We start from the raw sequence: 13,123 nt of genomic DNA on the forward strand, positions 1-13,123 counted from the left end.
GACCGACCGGAATCTCCATAGCTCTCTATGGAGCGGCGGACTTCAGAGGACATGTGAGGACATGTGTCTGCTGACACTAGCCGACATTCGTTCCGCCAAAAACAGATGGATAGGGATCCATGCCCCATTCATCTAGGGCAGCCTTTCTCAATCTTTTCAACACAGAGGAACCCTTGAAATAAATGGTTTGGGGAACCCCTGCTAAAAAATAAAAATATACAATTCATGATAGATTAGTGTGACAGTCAGTGGGAAGAATGCTCCTTACTCTTGTCATCATTGGGAAGAATTACCCTCTTACAGATAGCTAAAAGGAACAATGGTATCATTGGGAACTTAGAAAATGAATTTGTTGGAGAAGCATGGACTTTGAAGGCACTAAGTAATTAAAATAACAATTTTATTGAATCACAACTAAAAATACATAAAAAATGTGAACATTGCGCCTCAAAAAAGGCATTTAGTGTATGTAACCACTGTATCTGATTGACGTCACATCAAGAAGAAGTCATTGGAAACTTATCTGAGAGGCAGAAATTGCTCATTGCTCAAGGAATCCCAAGCAACCTCAGGAGGAACCCTAGGTCCACAGAACCCTGGTTGGGAAACTCTGATCTCGCGGATCGGATGACAGTCAGATGGAAAGAGTCAGGTGGTCCGTTTACATCCGACCACCCCATAGAGAACAGCGGTCTGTCTCCCCAGCTGAGCAGGCAGATCCACTTGACAGAGTCCGCCCCGTGTGAAAGGGGCCTTAGGTTGGGTGTACCGATTTCTGCTCCTACATGGCACCTTTGTCATCGCTTTATCAAACCTTTGTCATACATCACTCAGTCTCCTTTGCCGCTGTTGAACAGTAAACATGGCTGCGCAAGTTTCTGTTTACATAAAAGCACAGCAAACAATGATCTGGTTTTTGTGGTCTGAAGGTTAACCAGGAGCCAAAATCCATTGAAGGCTTTTATCACAATATGTGGACAATGTTTTACCACAGTGATGTATATACAAATGGATTGCAAAGTTCAAAAATGGTCAGACAAGCTTTAACCACTTGCCGACTGCCGCACGACTATTTACGTTGGCAGTCAGCCCCTCACAGGCAGAGCGACGTAGTACTACGTCGCTAGCCTGTGAGGGTCTAGGGAGCGAGCGCGCGCGCGCCCCCGGAAGCGCGCTCCCACGCAGTCACGAACCCCCCCGCGCGTGTGACCGGCGGACCCGATGTCCGCCGGTCACTCGGCGATCGTCGGTGCAGAGGGAGAAAGGCAGGCGGCTAATGTAAACAAGCTGCCTGTCATTCTCCCCTGTGTAGAAACAGTGATCATACGGTTCTACTATGTAGGACCGTTGATCAGTGTTCCTACACCTCAAGCCACAGCCAATCACAGTTAGAATCAAGCCCCTAGGGACACACATAACCCCTCCCTCTCAAAAAAAGTTAACCCCTTCACTGCCAGTGTAATTTTACAGTAACAGTGCATATGTATAGCACTGATTACTGTAGTAATGTCACTGGTACCCCCAAAAGTGTCAAAAATGTCAGTCAAGGGTCCGATCTGACCGCCGCAATGTCGCAGTACTGCAAAAAAAATTGCAGATCGACGCCATTACGCGTTTAAAAAAAAACAACAAAAATGACAAAAATCTTTCCCTTTGTTAGTAAACGCGATAACTTTTGCGCAAACCAATCGCTTTTTGCGATTTTTTTTACCAAACATATGTAGCATAAAACAAATTGGCCAAAAATGTTAAAAAATTTTGATTTTACATTTTTTCTGGGGGGAATTTCATATAAAAAATGTGAAAAATATTGCTATTTTTGCAAAATTGACGCTCTTTTTTTGTTTATAGCGCATGATCAAAAAATCGCACAGGTGATCAAATACCGCCAAAAGAAAGCTCTGTTTGTGGGGAAAAAAAGTTGTCTATTTCGTTTGGGTACAGCGTCGCACGACCGCGCAATTGTCCGTTAAATTCACGCAGTGCCGAATTGCAAAATAGGCCCTGGTCAGGAAGGGGGTAAAATCTTCCGGGGCTTAAGTGGTTAAAGCGGTTGTAAACCTAAAAATAAAAAAAAATAAAAAAATAAAAACAAACCCTGCAAGACAAAGGCATAATGAACTTGTAAGCATCGCATACTAGCTCATTATGAATTACTTACCTTAGAACGAAGCCCCGACATGGACCCCCGGACACCGCTGTGGGAGCTGACATGATCCCTCAGCGTCTCTTCCGGGTTTGGCGGCTCTGGCGCTGTGATTGGCCGGAGCCGCGATGACGTCACTCCCGCGCACGTGCGCGGGAGTCATTTTCTGGCAAGCTCCCAGCAAGTAAAGCTGAAGGTCCGCCGGACCTTCAGAGCGCATGCGCCGCTCGCGTGAGCGGCTGCATGCAGTGCAAAAATCTCCTAAACTGTGCCGGTGGAAAAAAGTGGAAAAAGCAGTATACTACCGCTTTAAGCACACAGAGGAAGCATGATACCCATCCAAATCCACTACTGATGACAACATTGAGCATGTCCGTGCCATGATCCTAACGAACTGATCAGTGACTATCGATGACATAGCAAATCATAGGCAAATTTGTCATTGTTCTGCATATGAGATTATTCATAACAGGCTTGGCTTTCATAAAGTTTGTGAAAGATGGGTTCTGAAGCGGCTCACTGAAGAGCACAAGTGCAATCATCTGACCATCGGTCAAAGCTTACTGGACCGCTATGCTAATGAAGGTGAAGCTTTTTTTTGGAAAGAATAGTCACTGAAGATGAAATGTGGATCCATCATTTGGAACCCTCCACAGGAGAAGTTATGCTCACAGTTTTTGGGACCCACAAGGGCCAATACTGGAACATTATTTGGAGAAGGACTCAACAGTAAACAGTGCATTTTTGGGCAGCACAGTGGTTAAGTGGTTAGAACTTCTCCCTAGCAGCACCAGGTTCCTTAGTTCAGAACACGACACTACCTGCCTAAAGTTTACATGATCTCCCTGTGCCTGTGTGGGTTTACTCCTACCAGGGGCTAACTGGCAACTTTCAACCCAGGGGGCAAGTACAAACCAAAGGCCCATGGTGCGGTGACTCGGCCTGGTCCCACTCTTCCTCTTCCTGTCCTCCTCCTGACCCTCATTCCAGGCTGAAGCTCCGCTCCCGGTACTCTCTACTCACTGGCTGAATCCCGGTTCCCGACCTGGCCAGCAGAGGGCAGTTGGGAGGACCTGGGACAGCTTAGTTGGGGCTGGCCGGGGGGAGGAGAATCTCCAGTGGGTCATTAAACCGGCCTCTGCTCAGACACAGTTTACGGTCAGTGGCAGAGACTTTTTACTTCTCCTCACCAGGAATTATTTAGGCATGTCTGTAGCAGAAGCGGTGCAGCCTTTTTACAGGGCATCAGAGCGGCCCAGGGGGGAATTGTCCCCCTGCCCCTTGGCCCAGTCCTCCCCTGACTCCTACACTCCAAAGACATGCTGGTAGGTGAATTGAATCCTGTCTAAATTGGGCCTAGTATGTGTAGGTATGGATGTGAGTTAGGGGCCTTAGATTGTAAGCTCCTCGAGGGCAGGGACTGATTTAAATGAACAATATATATGTAAAGTGATGCGAATGTTGACAGTGCTAAATAAATACCGAAATAAATAAATGTTACAGTGAGATGCTATGTGACAAGTTCAAGCATGCAATTCTAACCAAAGGCCTATTGTCAAAAGTTGTTTTGTTGTTGCATGACAATGGATGCCTACTTACTGTCGTCTACACTGTTCATAAGATAATGTCCATATTCTCATTGCACACGTTCCTGGATTAAACCCAGAAGAAATCGGTGCTGCAGCAACAACTAGCTGAAGACTGAAGGCATTACAGATCAACGTTCATCTCTGCCAGCACGCCATGGATTAACAAGTACCCTCCAAGAGTTTTATTGTAGAATGATCACATCGCAATGGACAAAGTGCAATATTTTGGAGCCCCGCAGGACCCTAGACAGACGTGTAATGACCACGTGCCTGATGGAGCACTGCACGCCTCCAGAAAGCTGCACTTTGTCCATTGTGAAGTGATCATTCTACAATAAAACACTTGGAGGGTTCTTGTTGATCCATGGTGTGCTGGCAAAGATGTACATTGGTCCACACTGCTTAAATGCTTCAGAGCCTGGATTTCTAGGTTTTGGAGCATCCTGCATATAGTCCAGAGCTCGCTGCCTCAAATTATCATGTTTGGTTAATTTAAAGATGCCTTAAAGCATGGGTGTCCAACCTTATGGCTTCTCTGGGCCACATTGAGTGTAGAGAAATTTTCTCAGGTCGCATATAAAATATATACTATAGTTAAGGTATATAAGTAAAAAAAAATGCCGCCGCGCCCTTCCCACGCCATCGCGGCCCCCACACTAATTTAACACAACTAGAGGATGATCAAATGAAATGGAATCAGTATACAGAGGTTTTCTTCTTCTAAATGATAATAAAGGAACACTGTAACCACCATGACCACCTCAGTGATTTCAAGTCAGAAACACTGCACATGCTCCCCCCCCCCCCCCCTCTTAGGCAGCCTCTGCCTACCGTTAGTTGGAAGCTGCTGTGACCGTACCCCCGACCTGACTTCCTTCCTCCCCAGCAAAAATTGTCAGGGGCAGGGGCGGACTGACCATTCGGGGATTAGGGCACTGTCCGAGGGCCCAGGGTCAGTAGGGGGCCCCATGAGAGGCTACACACTACAGAAAGAAGCCAGGAACTTCCATGCAGGCTATGCTGTGGTAGATATTTAAATGCCCACTCTATGTGGCTAAGCTGCAATTTGTAGGTGGGGCTTTGTGTGGCTTGAGTGTGGACACAGGGGGCCCCATGATCTCTGATTGCCCGGGGGCCCCATGAGTTGTCAGTCCACCCCTGGTCAGGGGGCAGTGGGCCGCATTGCCTGAGGTTCCGGGCCGCAGGTTGGACATGCCTGCCTTAAAGTGAAACACTCGTCAGAAAATTAAGTGCTGCTAGCTCACTTCAGGCTTGCCCCTTTTGCAGATATAGCTATTGTGACAATATGAGATGCTTTCATTGTGAAATTGGTCATTTAAAGGACACAAGGTGTGCACATTAGCTCAGTGCAGGACTACAGAGCATAGACATGCAGTGGAGAAAACTGCCTTTTGCAGCTTTCTCCAGGTTTTGGTATACCTGGATGGGGCTCTTTATTTTGGAGATTCCATAGGGTCTTGGGTGGGATGGAGATTCCATAGTGTCTTGAGTGGGATGGAGATCCCATAGTGTCTTGGGTGGGATGGAGATCCCATAGTGTCTTGGGTGGGATGGAGATTCCATAGTGTCTTGGGTGGGATGGAGATTCCATAGTGTCTTGGGTGGGATGGAGATTCCATAGTGTCTTGGGTGGGATGGAGATCCCATAGTGTCTTGGGTGGGATGGAGATTCCATAGTGTCTTGGGTGGGATGGAGATCCCATAGTGTCTTGGGTGGGATGGAGATTCCATAGTGTCTTGGGTGGGATGGAGATTCCATAGTGTCTTGGGTGGTACGGAATCTCCAACTCAGCGTCTGGGTTTTGTGCAGGACCAGCAGGGTATATACTACATTGCTACCCGCTGACGCACTTAATTTTGGGAGATGTAGTCTTAAAGTGGAAGTAAACCTGTTTTTGTACTTGTACCTACTGGTAAGCCTATATTAAGGCTTACCTGTAGGTACAGTGAATATCTCCTAAACTTGCACGGTTTAGGAGATATTCACAGTGCATGCAGCCGGTGAGGTCACTTTGAAGGGATGGTATACCTGTGCCATCCCTTCGGAGTTCTGTGCCACAGCCCATGACTCCCACGCTGTCATTGTCGCGCGGCCAGTCAGAAGGCCGGAAGATGTGAACCCAAAGGAAGAGCGAGTGAAGTTGGAAGCCCTGTCAGCGGTGACAATGCGGCACTGGAGGGCTTCATTTTAAGGTAAGCATTTCATAATGTACTAGTATGCGATGCATTATGCCTTTACCTTGCAGGTTAAAAATAAATAAAACAGGCTGCCTCAGGTGGTTCAGCAGCGACCGGCCAAGCTTCAAACCATGTATGGGCAGGCTGATTGTACCCAAGTTGATCAATCGTTCTATTTGGGTACAACCAACCTGTTGGGTAATTTATGTGATCATTGCCAGCGGCTATAGCTGCTAGTAATAATCATGGTGTGTTCTCTCGACCAGGATGGCTAACCCCGCCCCTTCCCTGCCGGGGAACACAATGGCTTAGTGGAAGGGATTTCCCCATCAACACTGACTGTGTTGATAAGAGAATTGAGCGATTTTCTTTCCTGCAGGTTGCAGGAAAGAAAATCGCTTCTTCTATGGCTGGCTTTAGGAGACTTTAGGAGTGCAATCTCCATAATTTTTTTGTCTCTCAATAACCAAAAGTTCAGTAAAAGCACCTCCATGTATTGCATGGTGAGGATAGAATCAGGATGCTGGGAAAAGGGTTATTCAACTTTGTTTAGTGAGTAAAATTAAGAGGTTTTGCTTTGGATATCATGCTGAACTGGAAAGTTGCATTTGGCATGAAGGTTTAGCAACATTTCAAATGGTAGTACGCCTTTTTTGCCATTTTTACCTACAAGTAAGCTTATAATAAAGCTTATTTGTAGGAAAAATGAATATCTCCAAACGTGCACAATTTAGGAGATATTGCGGCGAGCAGCAGCCATTGACGTCACATGCGCATGCGCTCTGAAGGAACATCATACCCGTGCCATTCCTTCACAGCTCTGTGCCATGCATGGGTATGCCGCACCATTCCTCAGAGCTCTGTGCCATGCCCAGGTATGCTGTGCCATTCCTTCAGAGCTCTTTGCCATGCCCAGGTATGCCGTGCCATTCCTGCAGAGCTGTGTGCCATGCCCGGGTGAGCCATGCCATTCCTGCAGAGCTCTGTGCCATGCCCAGGTATTCTGTGCCATTCCTTCAGAGCTCTGTGCCATGCCCGGTTATGTCATGCCATTCCTTCAGAGCTCTGTGCCATGCACGGGTATGCCGTGCCATTCTTCAGAGCTCTGTGCCATGCATGGGTATGCTGTGCCATTCCTTCAGAGCTCTGTGCCATGCCCGGGTATGTCGTGCCATTCCTTCGGAGCTCTGTGCCATGCATGGGTATGCCGTGCCATTCCTTCAGAGCTCTGTGCCATGCCCGGGTATGCTGTGCCATTTCTTCAGAGCTTTGTGCCATGCAAGGGTATGCTGTGATTCTTTCACAGCTCTAGGCCATGCCCGGGTATGCCGTGCCATTCCTTCAGAGCTCTGTGCCATGCCCATGTATGCCGTGCCATTCCTTCAGAGCTCTGTGCCATGCACGGGTATGACATGCCGTTCCTTCGGAGCTCTGTGCCATGCCCGGGTATGTTGTGCCATTCCTTCAGAGCTCTGTGCCATGCCCGGGTAATGCCATGCCATTCCTTCAGAGGTCTGTCCTGTGCACAGCTTTGCCGTTCGTTCAGATTGCATGCGCCTGTGACATCCAGTGAGCTCCAACCAGTCAGACGGCCGAAGCTCGCGAACCCGGAAGAAGACTGAGTGAAGATGGAACCACCTGTCAGCAGTGGCAGGGCGCCTCTGGATTGATTCATTCTAAAGGTAAGTCTAATGGCACTTTTCCACTGCAAGTACCGGCTCGGCTCTACTCGGCCCTGCTTGGCCCGGTTTGCTTTTCCACTGCTGGTACCGCATGGTACAGTGTTGGTACGGTATGGTATGGTTTGCTTTTCCACTAAAGTAGTACTAAAGTACTAAAGTTAAGTGGGTGGGATAACAATGGGGTGGGTGGGATTCTCTGATCAATCAGTGGCTAGTAGTGACTGCATGCAAAGGATTGTGGGATATGGTACCGGGTAAGGTACCTCTTGAAACCACAATCAAGTAGGTACTGTTTTTGAGAGCCGTACCGTTCGGTTCCATGCAGTGGAAAAGCGCCGCCGTACCGTACCGAACCGTTGCTACACCGTACCATGCGCTACCAGCAGTGGAAAAGCACAAAAGCGAGCCGAACCGTTCGGTTCCATGCAGTGGAAAAGCGCCGCCGTACCGTACCGAACCGTTGCTACACCGTACCATGCGGTACCAGCAGTGGAAAAGCACAAAAGCGAGCCAAACCGTTCGGTTCCATGCAGTGGAAAAGCGCCATAACAGTACAGTACTGCAGTACATACTAGCACATTATGGCTTAAACCTGCAGGGGGGACCTTTTTTTTTTTTTTTTCTTAGGTTAACTTTACTACTGCTTTAACATCAAGTTGATTTCTGTTCATTGCCTACAACAGTTATTTTAATCTTATAAAGTCTACTCAAAAATAATTCAAGCAATTCATCACTGCAAGAACCAGAAGGCAGATCAATGCACAATCTATATAATTTAATTGGTCAATTAGCAAGGGCGGCTGCCCTAAGGTTTGTACTGGTCATGCTAACAGGGAAACCAGAGGTCAAAGCCTTGATTCTGTACATTTACCTGCCTATCCTCATATAAGAGAGAGCGAGCCTGTACCCAGACGGTCTGCAAAGGGGTTAAACTTCCATTCATAAAGACGGTAAAGCACAGAAGGCGTTTTCATAGGTCTAGTCGGCACACACACCCAGACTACAATTCTCTATCCAATTAGCGGCTGCTAGCAGTGTTGAGACCAGCAAATTCAAGGTAATAGATGAATATTATACTTCATTGCCTTAAAGATCAAACCTGCAGTCCATTTGAAGATCCGATCTGTAAAACCTGTGCTTTGTATGTCTTGTAGATAACTCATACTGGATGAGGGGGGGCACAAATCAAAAAGCAAGAAGGAACCAGGTTGATTCTGGATGCTATTGATGATCATTATTATATATTTTAGTTTTTGTTTTTTTTCATGGATAGAGCAAAAATGAATCTAATGCATTGACACACAATCCAGCCATGACATAGAATTATCAGTACGGGAACACTGCAGCATCCTTGGAAAAGTAACAATTTAAGGACATCTGTAATGAGGTGTCTTTCACACTCCCCTCCTCCCTCACTCCTGACAAATGAATCCTGAATCTCTCAGCTCCACTTCATCCATCCCACGCACTGAATTCAAATTATTAATATTTTATACTACTGACCTAATTAAAAAAAAAAAAAACAATAAATGTAGACATGGAGATGCCCCTATAAACACATTGTCTTCATTGACTGGCAATAAACTTTTTACATTTGTGGTCGAAAAATATTTACCTATCACAGCGAACGTTATCTACACAGCAGATGGGTTCCGAGCTTAACAAACCGCTAAGCTTAAACCTATAAAAGCTCTACTTCCTTGACCTAATAACATTTATTTTTTTTTTTTTAATTTTTAGCGACTATATCCTGCAGAATATTCCGTATTAGTAGGGTAAATTATTTACTAGCAACACAAACCACTCTAAACTAAAGGTTCAGGGATGAAGGAGTCAACCTGAGCATACGTCTCGTTAATAACCTGGATGGAAGATACACAGGAAAAAAAAACAGAGATAAAAACTGAGATTCCTACCAGTTCTAAGGATTAATGAATTCCAGGGATCTGGGGATTCCACCTTTTATTTATTCTTCAGGTGCCATTGAATGAGGTCCTTTAGAGGCGGCTGTGCCCCGGGCAATCACAAGCATAAGATTAAGTGTACAAGCTCTTGAGAAGCAAGCCGATCATCCCAGTGTAATAGTATATCCAGGCAGCAGCGTGATAGGAGAAATGGAAGAGTCCATCAGCCAGTATAGCACACACACACGCACACACACACACGCACACGCATAAAACAAGCACTGATGCTCAGGGGAAGCAGGCAGGGACTGGAGGACCAGATGGAAGGAGGGGGAGGAGGAATGCTAACATGACAGATGTGATGACTTTTAAGTTAAAGAGAAAACTGATGATGCACAACATGTACAACCGGACTGAAAGTGAATATTAAAGATAACCAAATGAGATATTTTAAGCTGTTCAAAATATGTTAATGCGCTCGTTAATTATATTTTAATACGGCCGTACAAGGTGCTAATTTAAAAAGGATGCCAGTTTAGAATAATGCAGCTTAGGGCATTTCTACTAGAGATCGACCGATATGGTTTTTTTTATTGCTGATAATGATACCAATATTTTGGTCATCGCATATCGGTATCGGCCGATATTTGCTCCTCCAATGCTCGCCTCCAGGACTTTTCCAGAGCCTCTCCAATCCTATGGAACTCCTTACCCTTATCTGTCCGAGTATCTCCTACTCTATTAGCTTTTAGGCGATCCTTACCCTTATCTGTCTGATTACCTCCTACTCTATTAGCTTTTAGGCGATCCTTACCCTTATCTGTCCGATTATCTCCTACTCTATTAGCTTTTAGGCGATCTCTGAAAACCCTCCTTTTCAGAGAAGCCTATCCTACCAACACCTAACAAATGTACCTCCATTTTCTCCATCAACCCATCCCCCCACGGTTATTGCCTTTTGTTTCACTTGACCCTCCCTTCTAGATTGTAAGCTCTAACGAGCAGGGCCCTCTAGTTCCTCCTGTTTTGAATTGTATTGTAACTGTATTGTCTTCCCTCACATTGTAAAGCGCTGCGCAAACTGTTGGCACTATATAAATCCTGTATAATAATAATAATATTTTCGGACATTTAAACTTTTTTTTTTTTTTTACAGGTGCTGTTGTGGAGGGCTGCAAACAAAAACAAAGAAGGGCGCACCGACTTAGCGCATTAGCCTCAATAATGGCTTTATTATGAAAGCATAAAAATGGCTACTCACAAACAAAGGTGTAAATCAGTCATGTCACAAGTTTGAGTGTTAGGAGTAGTCCATGCGAATGTATATAGTCCTAAGTAGATGACGGCTGACGCGTTTCGAGGCTTCGCCTCCTCCTCAGAGCCACTTTTGTGGAGGGATCTGGGGGTCTAAAAGACCCCAAACCCCTCCTCTGCACTTCAAAGTAGAGATCGACCGATTATTGGCAACACCGATATATCGGGGGCCGATATGCACTTTCCCCGATATATCGGAATCGGCCCCTGAGGTTACCGATATTGCCAATATTTAGGGAAAGTGCTTGTACCGGAGTGATGCCTGTAGCGGGAGGCATTACCCTGGTACCAGTGTCCATAGCCGACGGTTGGCTGACTTGTAATGACAACCGATGCAGCTCAGAAGCTGCTCGGCTGTCATGACAAGGAGCGGGAGGGGACCTCCCCCCCCCCCTCCCGCCTTCCACGGCTCGCCCGGGTCTCCCGTCCCACCGGGAGACCCGGGCACCCTACCTCCTCCACTGCAGAGAAGACCCGGTGTAGCATGAAGATGTGTCCCCGTAAAAGCTGGTATCCCTGCACAAGTGCGCATGCACCGCTCTCCATGTAAAAAACCTGGAAGTGATGTCATGACGCCGAATTAAAAAAACTGACAGCATTTAAAACAGCCAAACTTGGTGTTTTGAATGCTTTTCCGTGCCGAGGAGGGGTCCCAGATCCCTCTACAAGGAGTACCTGAGGAAAAAAAAAAAATTTTACATAATAAAATATTGGCCGATATCGGCCGATACCGATATCCGATGACCAAAATAGCGGTATCGGCATTACAAAAACTAAATTGGTCAATCACTACTTAAAAGCATTCAAAACGCCAAGTTTGGCTGTTTTGAATGCTGTAATTTTTTTTAATTTGGCGCAGAGTACCCGAAAGTGATGTCATGAAATCGCTTTCGGGTTTTTACATGGAGACCCGATCAGAGCCGAATGTGGCTTTGATCGGGTCTTCTCTTCAGCGGCTGTGCAGGTAGGATGCCCGGGTCTCCCGGTGGGACGGGAGACCCAGACAAGCCACAGAAGGCAGAGGGAGGGGAGGGGACGTCCCCTCCCACTCCTTGTAATGACAGCCAAGCGGTTTCTCAGCCGCATCGGTTGTCATTACAAGACAGCCGACCATCGGCTATGGATGCCGGTACCGGGGTGATGCCTCTAGCTGCAGGCATCACTCCGGTACAAGCACTTTCCCGAAATATCGGCAAAATTGGTAACCTCAGGGGCCGGTTCCGATATATCGGGGAAAGTGCATATCGGCTTTGCCGATAATCGGTCGATCCCTAGTTTCTACACACAAGACGCAAATAAATCACACATCATATAATACACATGCATGGTATCTTCTTTATTTTCCTCTTTTACAGGTCTGCTTTATATTGCTATCATCTTCACAAGTAGACATTTTGGGGGTTGATTTACTAAAGGCAAATAGACTGTGCACTTTGCAAAGTAGAATGGCACCCTGCAAGAGCAGTTGCTCCAGAGATTAGTAAATGAGGGGAAGCTCGTCCAATCATGTGGAAGCAAAAAATTCTGTTTTCTATTTTCCTTGAATGTGATTGGGTATTCTTTGCAAAGTGAAGCTTTATCTCATTTACTAAGCTCTGGAGCAAGTGCACGTGAAGAGTGCAACTGCACTTTGCGAAGTGCACAGTCTATTTCCCTTTAGTAAATTAACCCCAATGAGGGGCAGAGTTGTGTAAATAACTAAGGCCCTTTTTCACACCTGAGCATTTTTCAGCTCATAAAACGCTCATCTCTGAAGTCTCAAAACGCCCAACAAGCAAAATCCCATTCATTTCAATGGCCCCTGTTCACATATGAGCATTTTGTCGCCTAAACCAAAACGCCTGAAGCTCAAAAAAGTACATGAGCCCCTTTTTTGGCAGATTACAATCGTTTTTGTTAGATGTCAATGCCTGCCTCCAAACACCTGCAAAAAACACCTGAAAAATGCTCAAAATAAACGCCTGAAAATGATACGCTCAGGTGTGAATGGAGCGTAAAAAATCCACTCCAACCTCAGTTTATCCAATTTGCTTACAGAATCAAAACTGCCAGGTCATTAATGTTTGACTAGTTTGGCTGTTATTTTCTTTTAAAGGGTAACTCCACTTTCCTGGGGGGGGGGGGATAGCAAATAAAGAAAAATAATATAGCGTATACAATTGCAACACAAGTCATATTGTAATTGAATGTTATTAAAATGATCTTTCCTTTTCAATCCGCAGCTGCTGTAAATTTCAATAATACAATATGGCTACCTGGAGGTGTTCTATACACAGAATGTATGCTGAC

The 13,123-nt window shown here is 46.0% G+C and overlaps 1 protein-coding gene across 2 annotated transcripts in view; it reads right to left on the reverse strand.

Annotated features, from left to right (window-relative positions):
• SV2B (synaptic vesicle glycoprotein 2B) overlaps positions 1–13,123 on the reverse strand; it is a 277,072-nt gene that overhangs the window by 209,705 nt on the left and 54,244 nt on the right. Inside the window, exon 1 of one of the 2 annotated variants that reach the window (XM_082254319.1) lies at positions 9,533–9,764. The exons of the other annotated variant lie outside the window; for it this stretch is intronic. The gene's annotated coding sequence lies outside the window, so the exon portion shown is untranslated. Of the gene's footprint in view, positions 1–9,532; positions 9,765–13,123 lie in introns of those variants that run through there. 2 annotated transcript variants of the gene reach the window in all.

This window comes from Pelophylax lessonae (assembly GCF_965119305.1).
Source record: "Pelophylax lessonae genome assembly, chromosome: 4".
In the NCBI taxonomy this organism is placed as follows: domain Eukaryota; kingdom Metazoa; phylum Chordata; class Amphibia; order Anura; family Ranidae; genus Pelophylax; species Pelophylax lessonae.